Consider the following 26,606-nt stretch of genomic DNA (forward strand, 5'->3'; position numbering starts at 1 on the left):
TCCTGTGTAAAAAGGGTTTTTTTCATCCCCATCCACTCCAAGTTCCAGAAATTTCAAGGAACAGCAGGAAACACAGGCTGACCCATGATAATGTACCCAACGCAACTAAAAAAAAAAAAAAGGAGCTCTGCACACATGCATAGATCTAAGTAGGTCCTCACTGTAACCTGCGTTAACACGGTGCACAGGTTTGAAGCCGGCCTATAGAGCCCAGTAACAACAAAGTAAGAGGTCATTTGTGCAATGGGGACAAAAACAACCCCCTCCTCCATTTCCTGGTTGCACAACACCCCAATCATGTTAGGTTTGAGATAAAAGCTGTCAAATGTACTTTGTACGCGGTACCTACCAGACTTGCTGCTTATGTCACAGGCACCTCCTCTAATGTGGGTAAAGGGACGCAGAACACCACATTTTGGAGGACATGCCCAAAGGTCAAAGGTTTGGGATTTGTGTATACAATTTTGGGTTTTCTTTGACCCTCGTCAATTTTAAGAAGTCCCCATTACAGGCCCTACTTAACCAACCAATAGAGGAGGAACCAAAGCATTCCAAAAAATTGGTCTGGTTTACATTCCTAGCAGCCAGAATAGCAGTCACCAGGTCCTGGATGTCTTTTGTCCATCCCCTTTTCAGTAGTGAACGCTGTCATGGTAAATGATGCATAAAAAGCCATCAGCCACATTGAATGATAAACTACATTTATTGGAAAGATCATGGGACCCTTGGATAAGTTATATTTCAGCAGACAGACAATCAGCGAAGTTCCAACAAAGGGCAGAGGAGATGGACACGGAACAAAACTCGGATTACCCACATGTCCTGATATTCTTCTTCTAGCTTTCTCTCTCTTCTCTTCCTTTTCTTTCTCTATTCGGCCTTCCTTCTGCATTTACCTGGGTTGTCATATGCACCTGATTAAAGAAACATGTTCATTAGAGTATATCATTTTGGTGAGCACTCAACCTGCGTAAAAAATGTATGGCACAGCTATTGATATGAGAAATATCAAACCAGACCTCAGTACAAAAAATGATGCTGTACATGAAATCCCTTTTGCACTTAAAGGGTAACTCCACTTTCATGGGAAGAAAATTAGCAAACAAATCCCCCCCAAAAAATATAGCGTGTACAATGCCGATCAATGTAATATTGTAATTGAGTGTTATTAAAGATTACCTTTCCTTTTCAATCTGCAGCGTAAATTTTTGTAAATGTAATACAATATGGCTACCTGAAGGTGTTCTGTACACAGATGGTGTACAGAACATCCCCTAGAAATGTCATTTCCTGCTTTTGTGATTGGCTTACTGATTTTCCCAGAAGTCAGCACTAAGATGCAAGTCATATTTTTGGCATCCTCTGCAACAAAAATATAATTTTTGGTGAGATATTCTCAAAGGGAAATCACATCTAAAAAGGGATGCAGACCCTGCCAACTTCCCCAGAGCCTTGCAGGTGCAGCAGCTAATTGATCATTATAAAACCACTCCTATAAAAATTCACTCTGAACATGGGACACAAACAGCTATTCTTTCAGAATAACAAAAGGTAGGAACCCTTGCAATGTAAGTACATCACCCAGAGGGGAAGGTTTTTTTCTCAACAAAAGTGAAGTTACTCTTTAAATTACCTGCTAAGTCTTGGATGCGATGTTCCTATAATTTGTACATTTAATTGCCAATACAAATATTCAAACAGAAAAGCAGTCAAGCGGAGGGAGCATGGACACAAAGGTCCTCTGCTTGCGAGAGGGTAAAGAAAAGTAATAAATAACAAAGTAAAAATATTAAATAATAAAGAAATTTACGTCCTTTTTTCCCATGAATAGAGCTTTCTTTCGGTGGCATTTGATCGCCTGTGTGGTTTTTATTTTTTGCGCTATAAAAAAAAAAAAAAAAAGACCGAAAATTTTGAGAAAAAAAACAGTATTGTTGACTTTTTCCTAATAAACACATTAAGTAAAAAAAATTTAAAAATCAAATTTCGTCACAAATTTAGGCCAAAATGTATTCTGTGACATGTCTTTGATAAAAAAAAAATCCCAATACACGTAAATGAATTGTTTTATGCAAAAGTTATAGTGTCTACAAATGGCGGTATATATAGTGGAATTTGTTTTTTATACTAGTAATGGTAGCAATCAGCAACTTATAATCAAAAAAATATATAGGTTGCGCTAAACAAAATGAATAAACTAATCAAAAAAATACTGCAGTCAAAAATTAAAATGCAATCAAACAAATGATATATAAATCAATAATATTGTGAACAATATAAAATAAAAAATGCAGCGCTAAGTAAATAAATGATACTGGTCATAATAAACTGGAAAGTGTTAAAAACCAGAGATATAAAAACAATGCGTAATAAAATCAATATGTAGGTAATAAAACTCTATCAGATAACAACAATAAAGTGCTGAGATAATGGTGGTGATGCGTGCACATAATCTCAAAATATCAAAGTCTTGTGGCTTCCGTGGTGAGAAAGACAAACATTGCACTAACCAGATAGCGCAAAGGAAATGCGCATGGAGCAATTAAGACCAGCTCCTGGTACTCAGGGTATATGATACTGGAAGGAAGTGGTGTCATCTATGTAGTAGCCACTAGGTGTCCTCCATCTGAGAGAAAAGCATCCAGGATCCAGGAATGTCAGCCACAGCCACCAGGGGGGGTTTTGTTACACACAGCTCCCAGCCACAGCAAAGTACCTTCAAAACACAGGCTCCCAAGGAAATAAAGAGCCCGCAGAGAAGGCCTCCAATAGTGTGATAATGTTTTATTCAGGGGTAAAACAAATAACAAATAGAAAACCAACTTACATTAGTAGCTCAGCCGTCAGGAGACAGCTGGCTTGGTAGTACATGTACAAGAAGCAGTGAAATGGCACTTCCCTGACGCGTATCGTGTCCATACACATCATCAGAGGGAATCCTTTGCGCTATCTGGTTAGTGCAATGTTTGTCTTTATCACCACGGAAGCCACAAGACTTTGATATTTTGAGATTATGTGCACGCATCACCACCATTATCTCAGCACTTTAATGCACTTTATTGTTGTTATCCGATAGAGTTTTATTACCTACATATTGATTTTATTACGCATTGTTTTTATATCTCTGGTTTTTAACACTTTCCAGTTTATTATGACCAGTATCATTTATTTACTTAGCGCTGCATTTTTTATTTTATATTGTATACTGTGTATGGGTTCTCGAGGTACCTTTTAATGCTAGCGGCTACTACATATTCTATACCCAGCGCACGATATCTCATCTCTTTTAATAATATTGTGAAGTCCAAAAAAAGTCCAAAGTAATACGTGATGAAATAATAGTTGATCCAAATATCACCAAAAGTGCATCCAGCACCGAATGAATTGAATAAACTCACCAGAGCGAGATGCTGATCATGTTATAAATCAGCATAGAACGCTTTCTGCTCTGGGAGCAATGATCAATAACTTGGGGCTGCAACACTGGGAATTTAGTAACTGGTATCCAGGGAGCAATACTCTGCAGGGAATATATATCATCCAGATCCACTTCACCCCTCAGTCACCGACTCTTTAGGATGATCAGACCTCCACTCAAAATACAAGGGAATAAAGACTCATGGTGCAGTACTTCATAAAACTTCCAATTTACTCAAAACACATTGCACTTACAAAAAGCAGTGTCTTAGCCGACGCCAGCATGAACAGCGCGTTGAATATCACAGACACGGACCCAGCCTGGCTGCGCATGCGCCGTATCAACGACTCGGGAACGTCCTGACGTCACATCCAAAGGCTCCGCCCCATGCGTTTCGCCATCGACGTCTTCACATGACGTCCTCTGGTGAGTTTATTCAATTCATTCGGTGCTGGATGCACTTTTGGTGATATTTGGATCAACTATTATTTCATGACGTATTACTTGGGACTTTTTTTGGACTTCACAATATTATTGATTTATATATCATTTGTTTGATTGCATTTTAATTTTTGACTGCAATATTTTTTTGATTAGTTTATTCATTTTGTTTATTTTTTTGATTTACGCACCCTATTTTTATAGGTTAGGTTTTGCCGCTATTTTTACACTGTGTTCCGTGGCGCTATATTTTAAAATCAGCAACTTATAGTGGGACTGCAGGGGGGCATTCTAACACTGAGCGATGTGGAATGGGACACTGACTAACTGTCACTGAGATCACCAGTGACACCAAAATAGCAATCAGTACTAATATAAAGCACGGACACTGTACTAATGACACTGGGCAGGAAGGGGTTAACTTCTGGGGCGATCAAAGGGTTAACTGTGTGCTGTTTCGCTGTGTGTGTGCTTTACACTGTAAGCACACTGCTTTGTATGGCTTTGCAATGCAGAGCCATACAAAGCAGTGTGCAGGAGCTGACAGAGGAGGGATCTGTTTGTTTACAAATAGGTCTCTACCCGGACCGTGATACACGGTGATCGCCGTGTGCCGGCGGGAAATCATTGGCCGGGACCGGGTGATTTTCAGCCAAGGCCGTGCACGCCCCCTACCCAGAAATGCAAAATCACGTATATAAATATACACATGTGATTTTGCGCACCCCTGCCACCCTGTAGAAGTATTTCTGCTATAGGCCGGTGGGAAAGCGGTTAAACACTACAGCTAAATATTTCAGGATATTTTTTTATTGGACCCTTTCCCCGGGACAAACGTTGCAAGCTGCAATTTCTACTAAACTGCTTTGTTTGAGACATGCCAACTTTGGAAAACACCGGTGCTAAAACTAATGAATGGCAACTAGTCTGCAAAGGACTTGCACCATTGGGACGGTCGGTTCTCTTGCAGTAATGGAGACAGATCTTGCTAATTGGGCCATACACATACCAATTATCTCACAAGAGATCCTAAAAGGTACAAACTAAGAAGCATTTTGTAATGTAAATAAAGTTTCATGTCTTGGCTTCTAAAACTTACCTATAAGCTCGGCAATGCCTGTATGCATATCAAAGAATGGATCGGTAACCAAAGGAGCCCGGTTCTGGCTGTAGGACTTGCTGATGGTCTCAAACAGCAGTAGGTTCTATGATCCGTCCTTGTCAGGGTATCCAGGTGGATTCCAGCTCACATCCATCACAATCTGCTCTGGGAGGAACTAAGTCCACTGCAGCTGAAACCCATTCATCCGCCCTGCCACAGAAACATAAAAGCGTCACAACAACCACAGCTGACCGGCATACTCTTGATCAAAGCTACAAGTAAAGCCGCACTTTTCCCTATGAAGAGGAAAGCAATGGGTGTGCCTTCCCAAGTAGCAGGCAATCTTTATTGCCCACTGTGTGTGTTCAGTCATCAGCTACAATGACTCTGCTCAGAGCTTACACAGGGGAGAGGACCCCCCCATCCCCCACCTGCCTGATGTGAAAACTCTGGAGAAGGATATTTACCTGGAAAGTGAAATGGATCCCCTCCAATATTATTTCCCCATTCCACAAACCAAACAAGGCTTTGCCATAGTGTGAGGATGAGAGCACCTTAACACAGCGTTCCCACTCCAGACTGGACGGGACCATGTTGTAGTTCTGGTTCTGCTAATGTTCTGTCCAGTTTCATTGTAATGCGGCCTAAAGCAATACCTACATATGGTTCAGTGCTGCACAGACAGCTGCACAATAAAACCGCACAACACACTGACTTAAAGCCGTACTAAGCCCAAAAACAAAAATGTCATATATTGCCGTGTACCGATCCTTGGATGTGATGCATGCATTGGATTTGGTGATCCTGCCAGTAACACACCTCCTGTATTAGAGTGCCCTACTCTGGATGAAGGAGCACAGGTACACACAAGGACAGCAGCACTGTCAGTCTGGGGGAGGGGAGTGTTACGTGTACTAGCAGATTCTGATACACTAAAAAATTGAAGCCAAACTTCAGCTCACACTGCCGCTACACAAGCAGTTACAGCAAAAAGGTTTTTTTTTTGGTGGGGGGAATAAAGGTATTACGTTCAAAAATAAAAGCAAACCATTGTAATCACCTGTCAGTGGAAAATGGTTTCAACAATCTAACTGCTACACTTGCAGTAGAGCTTGTTTTCTTGAAAAATGTACTCTGAGCTGGGAGACTCCGTGTACATGACAGCTGACAGGCGGGGGAAGCATCTATGACAGCAGAAAGCGATTGGGTCTCTTCTGTCATAAAACTCTACCTGTCACATTTATTTAACCACTTGCCTACCGGACACTTTTACCCCCTTCGTGCCCAGGACAATTTTCAGCTTTCGACGCTCTCACACTTTGAATGGCAATTGCGCAGTCATGCAGCACTGTACCCATATGACATTGTTATCATTTTTTTAAACACACAGAGCTTTGTTTTGGTGGTATTTAAAAGGAAGGAAATATAGAAGGAAATGACAGGAGGACGTCATATGATGTCCTCCCACTCTAACTGCGCATGTGTGCCCCCAGGGACGTGCAGCGATCAGTGGTGCGCTGTGTCCCCGGGAAACAGCGGATGACATCAACTCTGTCATGTGATCAGCTGTGTCCAATCACAACTGATCACATGTAAACAAGGAAACGCCGGTTATCGGCATTCCTCTCCTCACACTGACAGCGCGTGAGGAGAGCCGGTAAGGGGCATTCCTCAGAGGGAACATGTACACTGATCATCAGGGCACTGATGATCAGTGTAGCCCCATCAATGCCACTTGTCAGTGCCTATCAATGCAAAACAATGCCACATATCAGTGCCCATCTGAGCTGCCTTTCAGTGCCATATATCAGTGCTGCTTTTCAGTGCTCATCATATATGCCTGTCAATGCCCATCACTGATACCTACAAGTACCTCCTCATCAGTGCCCGTCAGTGACGCTTATCAGTGCAGCCTCATTAGCGCACAACAGTGAAGGAGAAAAAATTACTTATTTACAAAATTTTCTAACAGAACTAAGAAAAAAAATATTTTTCAAGATTTTCAGTCTTTTTTAGTGTGTTAAGCAAACCCCCCCCCGTGGTGATTAAATACCACCAAAAGAAAGCTCTGTCTAAAAAAAATATACATAAATTTCATATGAGTACAGTGTTGCATGACCGCGCAATTGTCATTCAAAGTGCAACAGCGATGAAAGCTGAAAATTGACCTGGGCAGGAAGGGGGTGAAAATGCACGGTAGGCAAGTGGTTAATCACCACTGGGTGTTTTATTTTTGCACCATAAAAAAAAAAAAAGAGCAAAAAATTTGAAAAAAAAACATTTTTTTCTATGTTTCTACAAAAAAGTTTTCCAAACAGGTAATTTTTCTCCTTCACTGATGTGCGTTGATGAGGATGCACTGATAGGCGACACTGAGGCTGCACTGATGAGGAGGCATCAATGAGGAGGCACTGATGATGCCGCACTGATATGCAGCAATGATGGGCACTGACAGGCGGCACTGCTGGGCACCGATTATCAGTGCCGATCTGTTCTGTGTCATTTGCTGATTATCGGCAGTCCTTTCCTCACGCTGTGACAGTGTGAGGTACAGGACAAGGGAAGAGTGTTGTGGAGCTTTTTGTTTATGGATAGAAACACTCCAGGAACAAGTGTGAACATTGCAGCACTCTGATACAAGTTGAGGCACTTTGACATTGGTGCGGCTTGTCATGTGATTTAAAAGCTCCAAATTGCATGACAAATTGCACCCCATTGCCAGCAATGGAGCCGTTCATATTGCAGAGACTCATATTGCAGCGATTATGAAAAAGGTTCCTGAACGATTTTTGCTGATTTCTTTGCGACTTGCATAGACTTCTGTTATATGAGGCTGCAAGCCGCAATGAAATCGGCGGTGCAAATCGCACTGATATGCGGCTCTGGAATGGCGCTGAAGTAGTGTGATTTCAGTGCCGCACCAGTGTGAACCGGGGCTCACTGGATGCTTGTGCAGCACTTGGACACAATTTGGACATCATTGTAAAGCAGAATTCTGGGTACAAATGACTTTTCCCTGTTCAGTGGGGCTGTGCGGGTCAGCTGAGTATGAGCTTTGTGCCCCCCCCCCCCCCGAGAAAAAACAAGCAGCTGATCCATGCATTGGGGGGGGGGGGGGCAAACATTTGTGAGCGCAATTCTGCTTTCATGTAGAAGTATAGGCCACATCTTTGGGGGGGTTAGAACCCTGGCACAGCTGCTGGGGGGGGTTATTGGGGGTCTTTCTGCACAGTGCCGTGTTACTATGGACAGGTGGGGGGGGGCAATTGATGGTGGAGCTGCAGCTGTCTGTCCCTCACCCCCCATCACCTATCAGCCTCTCCATACAGAATATACCCCCCAACCCCCTCCACCTTCCCTCATACCACCTCCATGCGGCCCCCCCTCACCTCCTCAGCTGGTCTCTCCCGGTCGCCATCACCTCAGAGACGGTTTCTCTAGCCCTCCCTCACTCTCAGCTTCTTCTCTCCTCTCCCCCGTACATTAGATAGAATAAAATGGCCTCCGTTGGGGAAGAAAGCCGAACTCTATGATGTGTATTGGAGCTGACTGGGAAGGGAGACATCTATGGCGGGAGGCGGTATTACCGCTACGGCACAATCACACCTAGTGACCTCTTGTGGCCGCTTTTATGAATAACCCTTAAACTCACCAAAAGACTGTCAAATTTCTGTCAAATCAATAAAATGATATCAAATTTATTTGGGTACAAGCGTCAATCAAAATAGGTAGGCCTGAAAAATGACAGCTGGTGTGAGGTGGCAGAGTGTGATTGGCTGATTGGCAGGAAGTCCGCTTAGCTCCGCCCCCAGGCTGCAGCTCACCTCAATGCTGCCCTGGTATCCGAGCCATAAGCAGCATCAGAGCTTGTCTCCTGCGACTGACAGAGATTATCGCCATTTATACGGATTTCGATTCCTATTATCACTACTATATAATTCTTTATATTATTAGTGGTAATATTTCATATTTTTAGCCATTTACAGGTCATCCAGCACCACCAGGATGCCTCGGCCTTCACGACGCCCATCTCGTGGGAGGCCTTCACATCAGGAGGACGGAGAGTCTCCGATCGCCCATCGGACTAGGTCCAGAGTCCAGCGTCATCGGAGACGGGAGGAGGCCTCCACCCACCGAAGCCGTTCACCAAGAGAACGAGCCGGGGCCCCTGAGCACTACCCACCTCCGGCCATGCAGCAGCATGCCAGGGCCCCTGAGAACCATCCTCCACTGGCCATGGAGCAGCACGACAGGGCCCCTGAGAACCACCCACCACCGGCCATGGAGCAGCGCGCCGAGGAGGAGGTAAGTGTGTGTCCCATTTGTTTGGCAGGTTGTGAAGATGGAGAGAACACGACCATCCTGGCCTGCGATCACGAGTTCCACACCAGCTGCATCTGCCGATGGTTTGGAGAGAACCCCACCTGTCCACTCTGCCGGGCTGATTTTTCCAACCAGCTATTTCTCCTTCGGAACTACGTACACGAAGTCGTCAATGGAGACATGTGGATTGGGTATGTAATTGGTGATGATGGTGCTATTTACGTTCAGTTTATTGCAGTCGGTAATTTGACCATCTTGCTTTAAAAGCCTGGATGACATCAGCTGTGTTGGAAATGTATATGACAACTGGTGTTGTGTATGTAATATTTTTTTTTTTCAATATATATTATACTATTAGTATTATTATTATACATGTTTACCTGTTTAAACCATACTTGTAGTAGTTATAGGTTAATGCTTTGAAAAAAAAACAACAAAAAAATAAAAAAAAAAACAACAAAAAAACAAAAAAAAATTTCTTCTTCTTATTATTTACTCTTAGCCATTTTATGATTGTAATATAGTATTTAATGCTTTGAAAAAAAAAAAAAAAAAGTAAAAAAAAAATTAGTATTATTATTATTATCCGTTTTATGATTGTAGGAGTTATAGTATTTAATACTTTGAAAAAAAAAAAATAAAAAAATAAAAAATGTATTATTATTAGCCGTTTTATGATTGTAGATGTTATAATATTTAATGCTTTGAAAAACATGGCCGGATCTAGGGGGGTGCTGGGGTGGACTGCACCCCCATAGATTTCAGTGGTGCCCCCCCAGACTACTGAGCTCCTTCCCCCCCCATCCCCACACTCAGAGCCGGGACAAAGGAAAGGAAGCCTGGAGTTAAGTCCTGAAAGTGACAAGAGAGCAAGGAGTAGCGGTTCTGTGCTCTGCCCCCTCCTCCTGTCAGAACAGTGCTGCTCCATATAGCTGATGACACAGGATCGCTCCGTCCATCGGACTGTACACAGTTTCAATACCTGCCCCTATCTCTTCCAAGGACCGCTTATCTCCCACAGCAGTAAATGTAGATCGGGGCGGGTAATGAGACTGTGTACAGCCCCATGGTCAGAGCGATCCTGTGTCATCAGCTATATAGAGCAGTTCTGTTCTGACAGGAGGAGGGGGCAGAGCACAGCACCGCTCCTCTAGACTGTAATTTGGGGGGAGGGGGGGCTTACAGGCAAATTGTACATAATGAGGGGAGAGGTGTGGGGGAAACAGTCATTTCTGCTTGGGATGAGAAGGGGCTATCTGTGCTGGAAAGGGTAATGGCAGTTGCGGGGGGGATTCTGTTAGAAGGATTTGGGGGGATTTAAGCCAGGAGGGGGCATGGGGGAAATGTTTGTGCCTATTTGTGCTAAGAGGAGGCGGGGGATTTGGGCTAAGTGGGGGCAGAGGATTTGGAAAAGGAGAGGATCTGTGCTGGGAAGGGTACTTTGGAAGGGGTTGTACTAGGAGTAGGAATTTAGAGGAATTTGACATACGGAGGGTATTGGAGGATGGGGATTTGGGGGAGGGGGGATTTGTTCTAGAAGGAGGATGGGGGATATGTGCTAGGAGGGGGGATTAGCGGGGAGATTTGTGCTATAAGGGGGGATAGGGGCGATTGTGCTAGGAGAGGGGATTGGAGGGATATGTGCTAGCAGAGAGGATTAGCGGGGAGATTTGTGCTAGAAGGGCGGATGAGGTTGATTGCGCTAGGAGAGGGGATTGGAGGGAATTGTGCTAGGAGGTAAGATTGGGGGGATTTGTGCTAGTAAGAGGTGATGGAATTTGGGTTAAGAGGGGGGACTGGGGGGGGGGGGGATTTGGAGATTTGTGCTTGGATGGGAAATTTGAAACGAAGGTGGATGTGTGCATGGAGGGATTATTTTTTGGGCGAGGGAGATTTGTGCTAGGATGAGGGAATTGGGGGCACTGGAAGCGGAATTGGGGGGCAAAGATTTGTGCTGGGAAAGGGGTCTATACTGGGAGGAGGGGGAATTTTTGCATTGTTGTGTGGGGAGAATTTTGGTTTGCAGACACAAGTTATGCTTGGGGGGAGCATGCTGATTCATTCTCTTTTCTTTTTGGGGGGGGGGATTTATGCTGAGACATGATGCTCACACATGAGGGGGGGCTTAGTTTGTCATCTTCACCCTGGGAGCTAGTCGACCTTGTCCTGGCACTACACACAGGGCAGTCAATAGATCTCCTCCTCCCCACTCATCACATTGCTGAAATCGGATTCCCTTACAGACACAGCCTCGATCTGCATGTATAGCTGGCTGCTATGTTGCAGTTCTGACCCTGTCCTCTCCTCTTCTGACCCCTGTCCTCTCCTCTTCTGACCCCTGTCCTCTACCCTGCTGACCCCTGTCCTCTACCCTGCTGACCCTCTGTACCCTGCCATGCTGACCTCTGTCCTCCATCCTGCTGACCCGTGTACACTGCCCGTCGGCTTTCTTTACAACTTACCTTTTCTTGGAGCGGGTCCGGTGTCACCCCGTATAGGTTGCATGCTGGCGATCCCCGCAGGATGGATCGGATCCATCCCGCGGGGATTGTCGGCTTGCTTTGCAACTTACCTTTTTGTGGAGCGGGTCCGGTGTCACCCCATGCTTTCGGGGTCACCCGGTGCGGGCCGCACTTGCCTCGGGACGCCACTGCTCCCATCCTCTGCCCTGCTGACCGCCTGTACACTGCCCTCCTGAGTCTTGTACACTCCCCTGCTGACCTCTCATCCTCTGTCCTGCTGACCCCCTGTACACTGCCCCGCTAACCCTTGTACACTGCCTTGATAACCCGCTGTAAACTTCCCAACAAAGTAATGGCCTCTGTACTCTGCCCTACAAACTGCTGTCCCTATTTCTCTGCCCTGCTGGCCCCCCTGTACACTGCCCTAATGACTTCTATACACTGCCCTGCTGACCTCGCATCCTCTGCCCCCATGATGTTTTTTACTGCACCACCACATCAGACAGGCTAGATCCGGCCCTGTTGAAAAAAAAAATGATTACACTAGTATTGTTTATACTGTTATTAATATGATTATATATTTTTAGCTTTTTTAGGATTGTAGTAGTTATACTGTAGTAGCTGATTCTTTGGAAAAAAAAATTATACAATTATACTGGTATTGTTTATATTATTATTTTTATTATTATTATATATTTTTAGCTTTTTTATTATTGAAGTAGTTATAGTAGTTGATTCTTTACAAAAAATGACACTGGTATTGTTTGTATTATTATTATTATTATAAACCGGTTGCTGAACAGCCACAGTACATATACTGCGGCAGGGCGGCACCGCTGCACAAAATCACATTTATAAACATCATTCACACTCCCGATGTTTTCGCGGGCAGGGGGGGGCGCGCACGCGCCTCCGCCGACCCGCGGGTGTCACGATTCGATCCCTGAGGGATCAATCATTCAATTTCAGCCAGTGATGTCCGGCTGAAGTTGAATGATTGGTCTTTGTCCTATCCTATCCTGTGTTGACAGTTACACAGGACAGGATATGATGTAAATCTTCTCTGCCTGGGCACATTCCATCCCAGAGAGAGAAGAAGACACAGAAAATGTGAGTACAAAGCACTACACTAACAGTTAGAACACACCTAGGTCACATTTAACCCATTGATCGCCCCCCCCCCCGGTTAACCCCTTCACTGCCCTGTTACCAGTGTCATTGTTTACAGTGCATAGATTTTTACTGATTACTGTATTAGTGTCACTGGCGACTTCTGATAGTGTTAGCATCAGTTAGCGCCCATCCCAGAAAGCATCAGATTGCCCGCTAGTACACCAGTAATCATATTTAACCCCTTGATTGCCAGGAACACGCTCACTTGCACACTAAACCTCCATTGCTAGTATAGTGTCTGATTGGATCAATATCTTTGATCAGATCAGCGATATACCAGCGTTCACATTAGTATAGTGTCCCCAAAAATGCAGCGTTAGCGGGATCAGCCCCGACACCTGCGTTTAGCCCCTACGACCCCCCCTTCTTCCCCAGCAAGTGCAGTGTCAGTAGATAACTGTCACTTGATACTTTACACACAAAACCGCAGTGTTCACAGAATCGGACCTGATCTCTGTTAGCACGTGTCGGTAAATTTCCTGTAGCGGTTCAAGCAGTCCCTGACAGCCAGGCGCTCTTTTTCCTGTGAGTCGCACTAGGTACCTATAAATTTAGTGGCCAAAATGTCCAACCAAAGGTACTCTAGTGAAGAGGCCTACAGGATTCGGAGCATGTCAGGTGAGAGCGAAGGTGAAGACTCACTAAAAATTAAAAATACAAATCCCCCCAAAAAAATAAAAAAATTTAAAAACCAAAAATAGTTATAGTTTTTTTTGTTGTCATTTTTTGTGATTGTTCTACTTTTACTGTTTTATTGTTACTGTTTTATTGTTAATCATTTCTGTTTGTAGGAATGCTTTCAGCTGCAACACTGACCTGTTTATTCTGACAGCAACAGGAACTTGCTCTCAGAATAGACATAAATCAATGTGGGCAGGGCTGTTGGATGAGATTTATCATCCACAGTTAAAAAAAAGAGAATATATGCCAAAGCATGGGGGCCTGGGGTGGCCAGTGGGTGGATGGCCCCTATGCTTCGGCATATATATTTTATATTTGTTGGCACACTTCATGTGTGCCCACCATTAGAAGTGGGTGGATGCAGGGAGGTTTTCTAATGGTGGGCATACCACCAAACACTTTTCCTTATAAAGTTGTTTTATTGAGTTTGTTTTATTGTTAACCATTGTTGATTTCCGTGCAGGAATGTCAAACTGCAGCACTGACCTGTTTATTCTGACAGCAATAGGGTCTTGCTTTCAGAATAGACATAAGTAGGTGTGTGCAGTGCTGTCGGATGAGATTTTTCATCCACAGTTAAAAAAAAAGAATATATGCCAAAGCATGGGGGCCTGGGGTGGCCAGTGGGTGGATGGCCCCTATGCTTCGGCATATATATTTTATATTTGTTGGCACATTTCATGTGTGCCCACCATTAGAAGTGGGTGGATGCAGGGAGGTTTTCTAATGGTGGGCATACCACGCACTTTTTCTGGCAGAGATTTCTTCTCTTTTTTTTCATTCAGCCAACAGGCTGCATAAAGAAAAACAAAACATAGCATATACACCCAACAAGGACCAGCGACGTACTGGTACATCACTGGACTTTGAATGGTTATACCAGGGTGATGCCTGCAGCTGCAGGCATCATCCTGGTATCTTTTTTCAGCCGGCAATGGGCTTTCATGTAAAAGCATTTCTAGTGGCTAATTAGCTGCAGGATTGCTTTTACAAGCAGCGGGGGAAAATGCCGCCCCCCTCCTCCTCCCTGAGATAGCATTAAAAGTGATAAAAAAAAAAAAATTAAAGGGACAGTGTAAAAATAATTAAATAAATCAGAAAAAGAAAAAAAAAAAAAAGTACCCTCACCCATCCGCGCACCCCTGCGGTTGTAAGCGTTGACCCTGTGCCAGTATGGAAACAGCGATTGCACCATGCATGTGAGGTATCGCCATGAACGTCAGATCAAGGGCAGTAATTATAGCTCTAGACCTCCTCTGTAAATCTAAAATGGTAGCTTGTAAAGGCTTCACCGCTAGCTCCGGCCAATGGTGTACGTCTGACTGGAAACTGTCAGAACTGTCATCCACTATTGGGCGAAGCTATTGATTAAATCACCGCTAGCTGAGACTTTGGCAGATCATGGCTCTTACTGTTAACTCAGCTGTGATTGGTCAAAGTATTGCACCTGACCTGTTGTCAGATGCAATGCTTTGGCCAATTACAATGTGCCGCCAGAGCGTATTACATTGTGGGGCGCGCGGGCAAACGGCCCAGATAATCGTGTGTTTAGCGATCACATGAACAACCAATGTTCGACATATAGATCAGCCCTAATATACAGCTAAGAGGCTGGAGGTACCACCGAAAGTGCCCCGTTTGTTTGTTTTAGGAGGAATTGGGGGCACGGACTTTGGCTATTGGGAGTAGAAAAGGTCCTGATGTGCGTGGGAATAGACAATGCACCAGGGTGTTGTCAGAGAAAGAAATAGCACCCCATCATTGGTGACAGTGGGAGGAATTGTGACCCACCATGAGTGTCATTGGGAGGAATTGTGACCCACCATGAGTGTCATTGGGAGGAATTGTGACCCACCATGAGTGTCATTGGGAGGAATTGTGACCCATCATGAGTGTCATTGGTAGGAATTGTGACCCATCATTAGTGTCATTGGGCCCTATTACTGCTGTCATTGGAAGGAATTATGACCATTTTTGGTGTCATTGGGAGGAATTATGACCCATCATGAGTGTCATTGGGAGGAATTGTGACCCATCATGAGTGTCATTGGGAGGAATTGTGACCCATCATGAGTGTCATTGGGCCCTATTACTGCTGTCATTGGAAGGAATTATGACCGGTTTTGGTGTCATTGGGAGGAATTATGACCCATCGTTGGTGTCAATGGGCCCCATTACTGTTGTCATTGGCAGGAATTGCGACCCATCGTTGGCGTCATTGGGAGGAATTGTGACCCATCGTTGGTGACAATGAGAGGAACTGTGACGCTTCGTTGGTGTCATTGGGAGGAATTGTGACCCATCGTTGGTGTCACTGGGAGGAATTGCGACCCATCGTTGGCGTCATTGGGAGGAATTGTGACCCATCGTTGGCGTCATTGGGAGGAATTGTGACCCATCGTTGGCGTCATTGGGAGGAATTGTGACCCATCGTTGGTGTCATTGAGAGGGACTGTGAAGCTTCGTTGGTGTCATTGGAAGGAATTGTGACCCATTGTTGGTGTCATTAAGAGGGACTGTGATGCTTCGTTGGTGTCATTGGGAGGAATTGTGACCCATCGTTGGTGTCATTGGGCATAATTACTGGTGTCATTGGGAGGAAATGCGCCCCTTCATTGGTGGCAGTAGGGGGAATTATGTCCCTTTGTTGCTATCAGTGGATGGAATAGTGCCCCAAGGGCTGGACAAAGGGCCGCAGTTTGGAGACCACGGCTGTAGAAGATGGAAAACCTTTCCTTCCTGAGATCAGTTCCACTGTAAAAGAATGAGGTGTGTCACCAGATTCCATATTTCCTTCCAATCCAAACAGCTGGATCTCTATGATTGGAGGAGAGAAGACATGGCAATGTATGGGGGTCACTGTCATCACTCAGAGCGTCCCGCTACAAAGACAAGTCTACACCCCCCACAGGGGACTAGGGGGAGGAGGAGCCAGTACCCCCCCATCTATACACACCTTACCTCTCACCATATACATCGTACTCCATACCAATCCCGGGATCTATTCATCCATCCTATGGGGAGTGCTGTGCACCCCTCCCCTCCCCCATCACACCACTCACCACAATGACCCCCCCCCATCCACATCTACACTATGGCACACCCCATATGTTTCCTACACACTCTTCTACATCACAGCGCACTCCAGGTGTCCCCCATACACTCTCCTATACCCCATAACACACTCCATGCGTCCCCTATTCACCACTATAACACATCGCACACATCTACCATACACTATCCTAAACCCCATAACACACTCCATGCATCCCCCATACACTGTCCTATACCCCATAACGCACTCCCATGCATCCCCCATACACACTCCATATGTCCCCCATACACTCTCCTATACCCCAAAGCGCACTCAACGCCTTCTCCATAACCCAGTCCATACGTCCACCATACAGTCTCCATGATACACTCCATGCGTCCACACACATTCTCCTATACCCCGTAATGCACTCCATGTGTCCCCCATAACACACTCCATACATCTCCCATATACTTGTCTATACCCCATAACGCACTCCCATGTATCCCCCATACACACTCCATGCGTCCCCATACACTTTCCTATACCCCGTAACACACTTCATGCCTCCTCCATACGCTCTCCTATACCCCATAACAACATGCGTCCACCACACTTTGTCCGATACCCCATAACACCCTCCATGTGTCCCCATACTCTCCTATACCCCCTAACACACTCCTTGTGTCCTTTATACACTGTCCTACACCCCACAACATACTCCATGCATCCCACATACACTCTCCATAACACACTCTGTGTTGCCCATAAACTCTCCTAAACTCGGAAAGCACTCCATGCGTCCCCCATACACTCTCCTATACCCCAAAGCGCACTCCATGCCTTCTCCATAACACACTCCATGCGTCCCCATACATTCTCCTATACCCCGTAATGCATTCCATGTCTCCCTCATACACTCTCGTATACCCAATAACACACTCCATGCATCCCCTATTCACCATCCATAACCCATTCCACGCATCTACCATACACTATCCTATACCCCATAACACACTCCATACATCTCCCATATACTCGCCTATACCCCATAACACACTCCAAGCACCCCCCATACACTGTCCTATACCCCATAACACACTCCATACATCTCCCATATACTCGCCTATACCCCATAACACACTCCAAGCACCCCCCATACACTGTCCTATACCCCATAACACACTCCATACATCTCCCATATACTCGCCTATACCCCATAACACACTCCAAGCACCCCCCATACACTGTCCTATACCCCATAACACACTCCATACATCTCCCATATACTCGCCTATACCCCATAACACACTCCAAGCACCCCCCATACACTGTCCTATACCCCATAACACACTCCATACATCTCCCATATACTCTCCTATACCCCATAACACACTCCAAGCACCCCCCATACACTGTCCTATACCCCATACATCTCCCATATACTCGCCTATACCCCATAACACACTCCAAGCACCCCCCAGACACTGTCCTATACCCCATAACGCACTCCCATGCGTTCTTCATACACACTCCATGCTTCCCTTATTCACCATCCATAACACACTTCACGCATCTACCATACACTGTCCTATACCCCATAACACACTCCATGCATACCCCATACACACTTCATGCGTCCCCCATACACTCTCCTATACCCCGTAATGCACTCCATGCGTCCCCCATACACTCTCCTATATCCCGTAACCCACTCAATGTGTCCCCCATTCACTCTCGTATACCCCATAACACACTCCATGCGTCCCCTGTTCACCATCCATAACACACTCCACGCATCTATCATACACCATCATATACCCCATAACACACTCCATGCATCCCCCATACACTGTCCTATACCCCATAATGCACTCCCATGCGTCCTCCATACACTCACCTATAACCCCATAACACACTCCATGCATCCCCCATACACTCTCCATAAAACACTCCATGCATACCCTATACACTCTCATATATCCCATAACACACTCCATGGGTCCTCCATACATTCTCCTTTACCCCATAACACACTCCATGTGTCCCCCATACACATTCCTATACCCTGTAATGCACTCCATGCGTCCCCCATACACTCTCCTATACCCCATAACACTCCATGCATCCCCTATACATTCTCCTCTCTCCCTTAATACACTCCATGCACTACACACACACTTTCTTATACTCCACACATTCCATGTGTCCCCATACACTCTACATAGCACACTCCATGCGTCTCGCATACACTCTACATAACTCACTCCATGAGTTCCCCCATACACTCTCCTATACCCCATAACACTCCATGCATCCCCTATACATTCTCCTCTCTCCCTTAATACACTCCATGCACTACACACACACTTTCTTATACGCCACACATTCCATGTGTCCCCATACACTCTACATAGCACACTCCATGCGTCCCGCATACACTCTACATAACTCACTCCATGAGTTCCCCCATACACTCTCCTATACCCCATAACACTCCATGCATCCCCTATACATTCTCCTCTCTCCCTTAATACACTCCATGCACTACACACACACTTTCTTATACTCCACACATTCCATGTGTCCCCATACACGCTACATAGCACACTCCATGCGTCCCGCATACACTCTACATAACTCACTCCATGAGTTCCCCCATACACTCTCCTATACATTCTCCTCTCTCCCTTAATACACGCCATGCATCCCTCATTCACTCTCTTATACTCCACACATTCCATGCGTCCCCATACACTCTCCATAACTTACTCCATGCATCCCGCATACACTCTCCATAACACACTCCATGCGTCCACCATACACTCTGCATAACATACTCCATGTGTCCTCCATACAATCTCCTATACCTAACACACTCTCTTATACCCCATAGTGCACTCCATACGTTCCCCATACACTCTCAATAACAAACTGCATGCATCCTCCATACAATCTCCAAAACACACTCCATGCGTCCCCAACACACCCCTCCATATTCCCTGCACACTCCATGCATTCTCAACTATCCTATACCCCATACGTTCCCCATACACTCTCCATAACAAACTCCATCCATCCTCCATACAATCTCCAAAACACACTCCATGCGTCTCCAACGCACCCCTCCATATTCTCTGCACACTCCATGCATTCCCCACAACACACTCCATGCGCCCCCCCCCCTTCCCCCATACACCCCTCCATGCTTCCAGCACATTCCATGCAGTCAGCAGTCCTCTGTCCTCCTCGTTCTTCCGGGTCTTTCTATGCCCCGCCCACGTACACCGCTCTGTACCACCCCCCCCCGACACTCTACGGCATGTAATGGCTCCGCCCTGACAAATGACTCACCTTTGACACTCCGCCCCTCTACTATACAACCCAACCACAGACTTCCGGAAAGTTTTTGTGTTTGAAGAACTATTTTCCGATTCATTCTTGGAAGTGTAATTCAGAGCTGTGCCGTCTGCCTTTAGATAGTGGAAGATCCAGGCACGGAGGACTACAACTCCCAGAAGGAAGTGCGCCCTATTAATGCCCAACCTAAACCGAATCAAGAATCAGGAAGGCAGAATCCCCACCCATCTTGAGGCGGTGCTCCACTTCTTTAGGTGGTGGGCGCGATTTGTCAGCTACAGATGGAGCTGACCGGGGTGCCGGAGGCACAGTTCGGATGCTAATAGGAGCCGGGCGGGCGCTAGCAGGGCGCAAGGCGGGCAGAGGTTAGGCGAGAACATTGCGCCGGGCATGAGCCGTGTTTGTCCAGTCATGTTGGTACCTCTAGCGCCTCCTCTCGCCTCTCCCGCTTTCTCGGTAGTTGACAAGCTCCGCCCACAAGCTCTAGAAGTGGAGCGTCGCACTCAAGGATAGATTATGGGCGGAGATTCCGTCATGCCTCTTCCTGATTCGCTAATGGCGCTCAGGGCGGGGAGAAGGGAGGTGCTAGTAGTCGATGGAATCATATCGCAGGGTAGGAAGCCCCCACTGACTGTAGGGTCGCGCATTCCCTGCCCCACTGGAAACGCCTACAAAGGGGAGTGGCCACACTGCAGCCCCGCCTAGTTGCACGGACGTTCGATCTCCTCCAATCAAATGGACACACAGCGATCGGTCGGTGGGTTGTGATGTGGCAGCGTGGTCGGAAACACCGAGCCGGGATCGGTCCCCCATGAAATGACTGGATTCTTCCTGTGTCTGGGTTTTCCTCCTAATAAAGGACTTTTTCTAAGTGTGGTGTCTCTCGTCTCTATTGCTGGATTGGATGGTTGTGAAGGAGCAACAAGGTGTACTATGTACCCCATACTGTTCCACGGAGGGGGCGGGATCTGGGGCCCTCTTACTTTTCAGGGGACTTCCACATTCTGATAAGTCACCCACCGAACCTCACAACCACCGGGCCAGAGTTGTGATGAAGAGGCCCTTGTCCTCATCAACATGGGGGCCGGCTACTGTGCCTGGGGTCACCCCTGCCAGGGACCCCCCATGTTGAGGGCATGTGGCCCGGTAAGATTCAGGAGGGGGGGGCTGCATGCCCACCCCCCCTTTCCTGGCCTGCCAGGCATTGTGCTCGGATGAAGGGTCTGGTAGGGCTTCTGGGGGGAACCCTACGCTAAATTTTTCACTGGTGTTCCCCTTAAAAGCCTTACCAAATCTGAAGGGCCTGGTATGACATATGGGGGCACCTCCGCATTTTGTTTTATGGGGTCTGATATGGGGGACCCCATGGATGTTTTTGAAATTCCAGTCAGACTAGTCTTAAAGAGCCTGCTATGGCTTTTTTGGGGGGACTATACACACATTTGTCACATTTATAGGGCCTGGTGTGGCTTTTAGTGGGGACCGCACACATTTTGGGAATTCTAGTCAGAGCAGACCTAAAGGGCCTGGCATGGCTTTTGGGGGACCGCATGCATATTTTTGGAATTTCAGCCAGAGAAGACCTAAAGGGCGTGGTATGGCTTTTGACCCCATTCATTTTTGGGGGTTCCAGTCAGGCCAGGCCCAAAGAGTCCAGTATGGCTTTTGGTGGGAGGGGTACACATGCATAACTTTGGGGGGCCACTCACTTCAGACCTAAAATGTCTGGTTTGGGTTGTTTTGATGAAGCGGGGGGAGGGTTGCAGCAAGACCAGACCTGAAGGGCCTGGTATGACTTTTGGCAGGGAGGGACCCCACACCATTTTGAGGGGTTCCAGTCACATCAGACCTTAAGGGCCTTGTATGACTTTTGGGGGACCTACAGTGAAGGAAATAAGTATTTGATCCCATGCTGGTTTTGAATGTTTGCCCACTCACAAAGAAATGATCAGTCTAAAAATCAAATGGTAGGTGTATTGTAACACAGAGACAGAATAGCAACAACAATTTCAAAAGAAATGCATGTCTAAAAAATGATGCACTGATTTGCATGTTCATGAGGGAAATAAGTATTTGATCTCCTTCACAAAACAGTACTTGGTGGCCAATCCCTTGTTGGCAATCACGTTTTCACCACCATGTTTGACAGTTGGGATGGTGTTCTTGGGGTCATAGGCAGCATTCATCCTCCTACAAACACGGCGAGTTGAATTGATGCCAAAGAGCTTGATTTTGGTCTCATCTGACCACAGCACTTTCAACCAGTCCTCCTCTGCATTATTCAGGTGATCAGTGGTAAACTTCAGACGGTCCTGGACATGTGCTTTCTTGAACAGAGGGACCTTGCGAGCACTGCAGGATTTCAATCCTTGTTGCGTAGTGTGCTACCAATTGTTTTCTTGGTGACTGTGGTCCCAGCTGCCTGGAGATCATTGACAAGATCCTCACGTGTAGTTCTGGGATAATTCCTCACTGTTCTCATCATCATTGACACTCCACGAGGTGAGATCTTGCACGGTGCACCAGATCTAGGGAGACTGACAGTTGTTTTGCGTTTCTTATATTTGCGAACGATTGCACCAACTGTTGTCGCCTTCTCACCAAGCTGCTTGGCGATAGTTTTGTAGCTCAGTCCAGCCTTGTGTAGGTCTACAATCTCGTCCCTGACATCCTTGGAAAGCTCTTTGGTCTTCTCCATGGTGGAGAGTTTGGAATCTGATTGTTTAATTGCTCCCATGGACAGGTGTCTTTTATACAGGTAACAAAATGAGATTAGCAGCACTCCCTTTAAGAGACTGCTTCTAATCTCAGCTTGTTACCTGTATGAAAGACACCTGGTAGCCAGAAATCCTGCTGAATGATAGGGGATCAAATACGTATTTCCCTCGTGAACATGCAAATCAGTGCATCATTTGTTAGACATTCATTCAAAGTCAGCAGGGGATCAAATGCTTATTTCCTTCACTGTATATATCTAACTAGAGCTCGGACACTAATAAGGGCCATGGCTGAAAACATCCCAAAATACCACCATGAAATAGAACGCTCCTCTATCTCTCCTCTCCATCCCCCACAAAGGAAATGATGACACAAGGAATAACCACAGGAAAAAACGCACCAAAATGCAATAGGAGAGGAATAAAACGCAGATAAACGTTGGTGAATGTATGTGAGAGTTTCTGCACACACGTGTGACGAGTCCTATATGAGAGGAGGAGGGGAGGAGAGGAGTACAGGGATATGGGGGAGGACGTCTCCAATGTCATGGGGCATTCTCTGTGTGCGCCCCCCCCCCCCCCACGCAGGACATTGGTGGGAAGTGAAGCCTTCGGACATGGAGCACACTGCCTTGTACCTGGACAAGGTGGCCGAATGCTGGTGGTGGACTTGAATGGGTCACATTCAGCAGGCACTAGGCCCATCCAAAGCAACAGGTGGGAGATTCCTGCTGCAGCCACTAAGCCAAACATTGCCGCCACGCCATGACTACACCCTTGGACACTGCCTCTGCAGCTACAGGGGGAGGGGTTGGGGGCCAAGAAAAATGCAGCTCATTCGGGAGGTTTTACTGCCCCTCAACCACTAGTGTGAACAAGTCCTTCTGCAGGGGGTTGAGGCATGGTGCTCCAGGTTTTTAATAGTTAACACATATGGTGTGGAGGTGACATAACTCCTACGAGCCACCTCTCAAATGCTTTTATAAAGAGATCTCCTATGGATTGCTTTTCAGAAGACAACATGTGTAAACAAGGCCTTAGAGGAATCGCTATCTGACCATAGGTAGGCTGGGGCAGCATGAAGTGTGGGCTCCGTACTTCTATGGAACATCAGGGAAATGTACCGGGAAGGAGATCACAGCAGGTCAAAGCTCTACCAATTCCCCAGCATTCAGTCCAGCTATTCAGCTCTGAAGATCCAACTAGAAGGAGCCATTCACACCGGAGCATTGCTATCACTTCTAGGGAAATGCATTTTCCCCGCATATCGGCATAACACACAAAGCTGGGAACAGCACCACATGTGCCATGACATTTCACGTTGTCACCAGAACAGGAATTCAGAGAAAATGTTCCAATGGAGACACTTGTTCCGGTGACAACTGTCTAAAAGGGGATTTCCCTCACATTGGAAAGATATCCTCTCACATCCTGCTGAGTCTACAGGACAGGAAGTGAAGGGAAATCTCCCTCATGAGACACAGGCAATAACAAAAGTTACAGCAGTTCCTTACTTAAGGGCTCATTCTACCCTTTTAGCACTCTGAAAAGAGATGTGATGGGTTGCTTTTCAGAGGACATTTGCCAGGCAATGAGGAGACATTAGGTTGTCTCCTCATGGCCTTATTTAAACCCTAAAAAGACTGCACCACCCTGCTGCAATCATGTACACTGCATGCAGTTGTGGCCTGGCCCTATTCACTTGAATGAGTCACATTAGTGTAGGCATATAAAATGTGTGTATCATAGATAGAATGATATATATAAAATATGAGGAAATGCACTATATACACATTCTTGTGTGTGACGTTGGCACTGATAGCGGACCAGACAAACTGCATTTTTTCATATCAAAAGAATAGAATAAGGACTCCTTACTATGTTCATTTATGCACGAGGTCATTACTTTACCTTTGTTATGTTGGGTTCACCAGTTTTTGGATAAATATGTGGAGAGTCAGGGGGAGTTTCAGAGCAGGTTATGTGCAAATCTACCAGCATTGTAAAATGCAAGTTTGTCTGATTAGATTTGGAAAGGTCTTAATATTCATAGTGTACCTGTTTATGGTGAAGAGAATTTCAACGTGGTTGTCGTGTCCACCTTTGTACAAGGATGTTGGAGATTGCCGTTTTGCTATAAACAAGACAAGGAGTATCTATTTAACTTTTTAATTAAAATCAAAATTAAAGAAACGTCCATTCTTTTTTAGTTCCATATTTTATTGAAATAACAGTTAAAAAAAAGAAAGAAAGGGCCCTGGGGGGGCCAAAGCCAACATTACAGCAATAGATGTGAAGGAGAGAGCGGGGAAAGAGAATTTATCCAAAAATACCAAACCAAACATCTGGTCATTAATCAGAACAATGCGTAGGAGTTGCGTACATGAGGTGACAGGCTATATACCAGTAATGAGCTATGAGTACATAACCAAGGCCCTGGTGTGTAGGGGACGATTACAGGATACAGGGTATAGTGCAATGAGCCGCAGTCCCCATGCAGTGGGGGACTAATGATAGAAGGGTCTAGACCTGGATTTCTCTACCAGGGTTCCTCTAGAGCAGCGGTTCTCAACCTGGGGGTCGGGACCCCTTTGGGGGTCGAACGACCATTTCCCAGGGGTCGCCTAAGACCATCGGAAAACACATATTTCCGATGGTCTTAGGAACCGAGACACCGCTCCTCTGACTCAGTCGATGTGTGGGCGGGATGACACGCTGCCCTGTCACCTGGCCACACCTCCGGGATCCCTCAACAACTCCGCCTCCTCGCCGCTGATTGGCCACCGGAACTGTAGCTCAGGAGAGGCACACAGGCGGCCAATCACCGGCGAGGAGGTGGAGCTTGGAGAGGAGGAGCCGAGCGGCAGCGCGCGTAGATCTAAGAAGATCGAGGGAACTGCCGGAGTAAGTGAAGAGGAGAGCGGCCAGAGAAGGAAGACAGCTGACAGGTAAGTGAGAGAGCGAGCCCAGGCTGGAGCAGGGGTCAGCAAGGTAAGTATCATTGGTGTCAGTGGGAGGAATAGTGCCCCATCATTTGTGTGACTAATACCAACAATGGGGCACCATTTCTCCCACTGACACCAATGATGGGGCACTATTTCCTCCCCCCCCCGCACTGACACCAATGATGGGGCACTATTCCTCCCTCCCACTGACACCAACGATGGGGCACTATTCCTCCCCCCCACTGACACCAACGATGGGGCACTATTCCTCCCCCCCCACAGACACCAACGATGGGGCACTATTCCTCCCCCCACTGACACCAAGAATGGGGCACTATTCCTCCCCCCACCGACACCAACGATGGGGCCCTATTCCCCCCCCTGACCCCAAAGATGGGGCACTATTTCCCCCTCCACCACACTGAAATCAATGATGGGGCACTATTCCTCCCACTGACACCAATGATGGGGCACTATTCCTCCCACTGACACCAATGATGGGGCACTATTCCTCCCACTGACACCAATGATGGGGCACTATTCCCCCCACTGACACCAATGATGGGGCACTATTCCCCCCACTGACACCAATGATGGGGCACTATTCCCCCCACTGACACCAATGATGGGGCACTATTCCCCCCCCCTGACCCCAAAGATGGGGCACTATTTCCCCCTCCACCACACTGAAATCAATGATGGGGCACTATTCCTCCCACTGACACCAATGATGGGGCACTATTCCCCCCACTGACACCAATGATGGGGCACTATTCCCCCCACTGACACCAATGATGGGGCACTATTCCCCCCACTGACACCAAGAATGGGGCACTATTCCCCCCCCTGACCCCAAAGATGGGGCACTATTTCCCCCTCCACCACACTGAAATCAATGATGGGGCACTATTCCTCCCACTGACACCAATGATGGGGCACTATTCCTCCCA

Source organism: Staurois parvus, unplaced genomic scaffold (genome assembly GCF_062004578.1).
Source record: "Staurois parvus isolate SC_StPar_1 unplaced genomic scaffold, SC_StPar_1.0 ptg000262l, whole genome shotgun sequence".
In the NCBI taxonomy this organism is placed as follows: Eukaryota; Metazoa; Chordata; class Amphibia; order Anura; family Ranidae; genus Staurois; species Staurois parvus.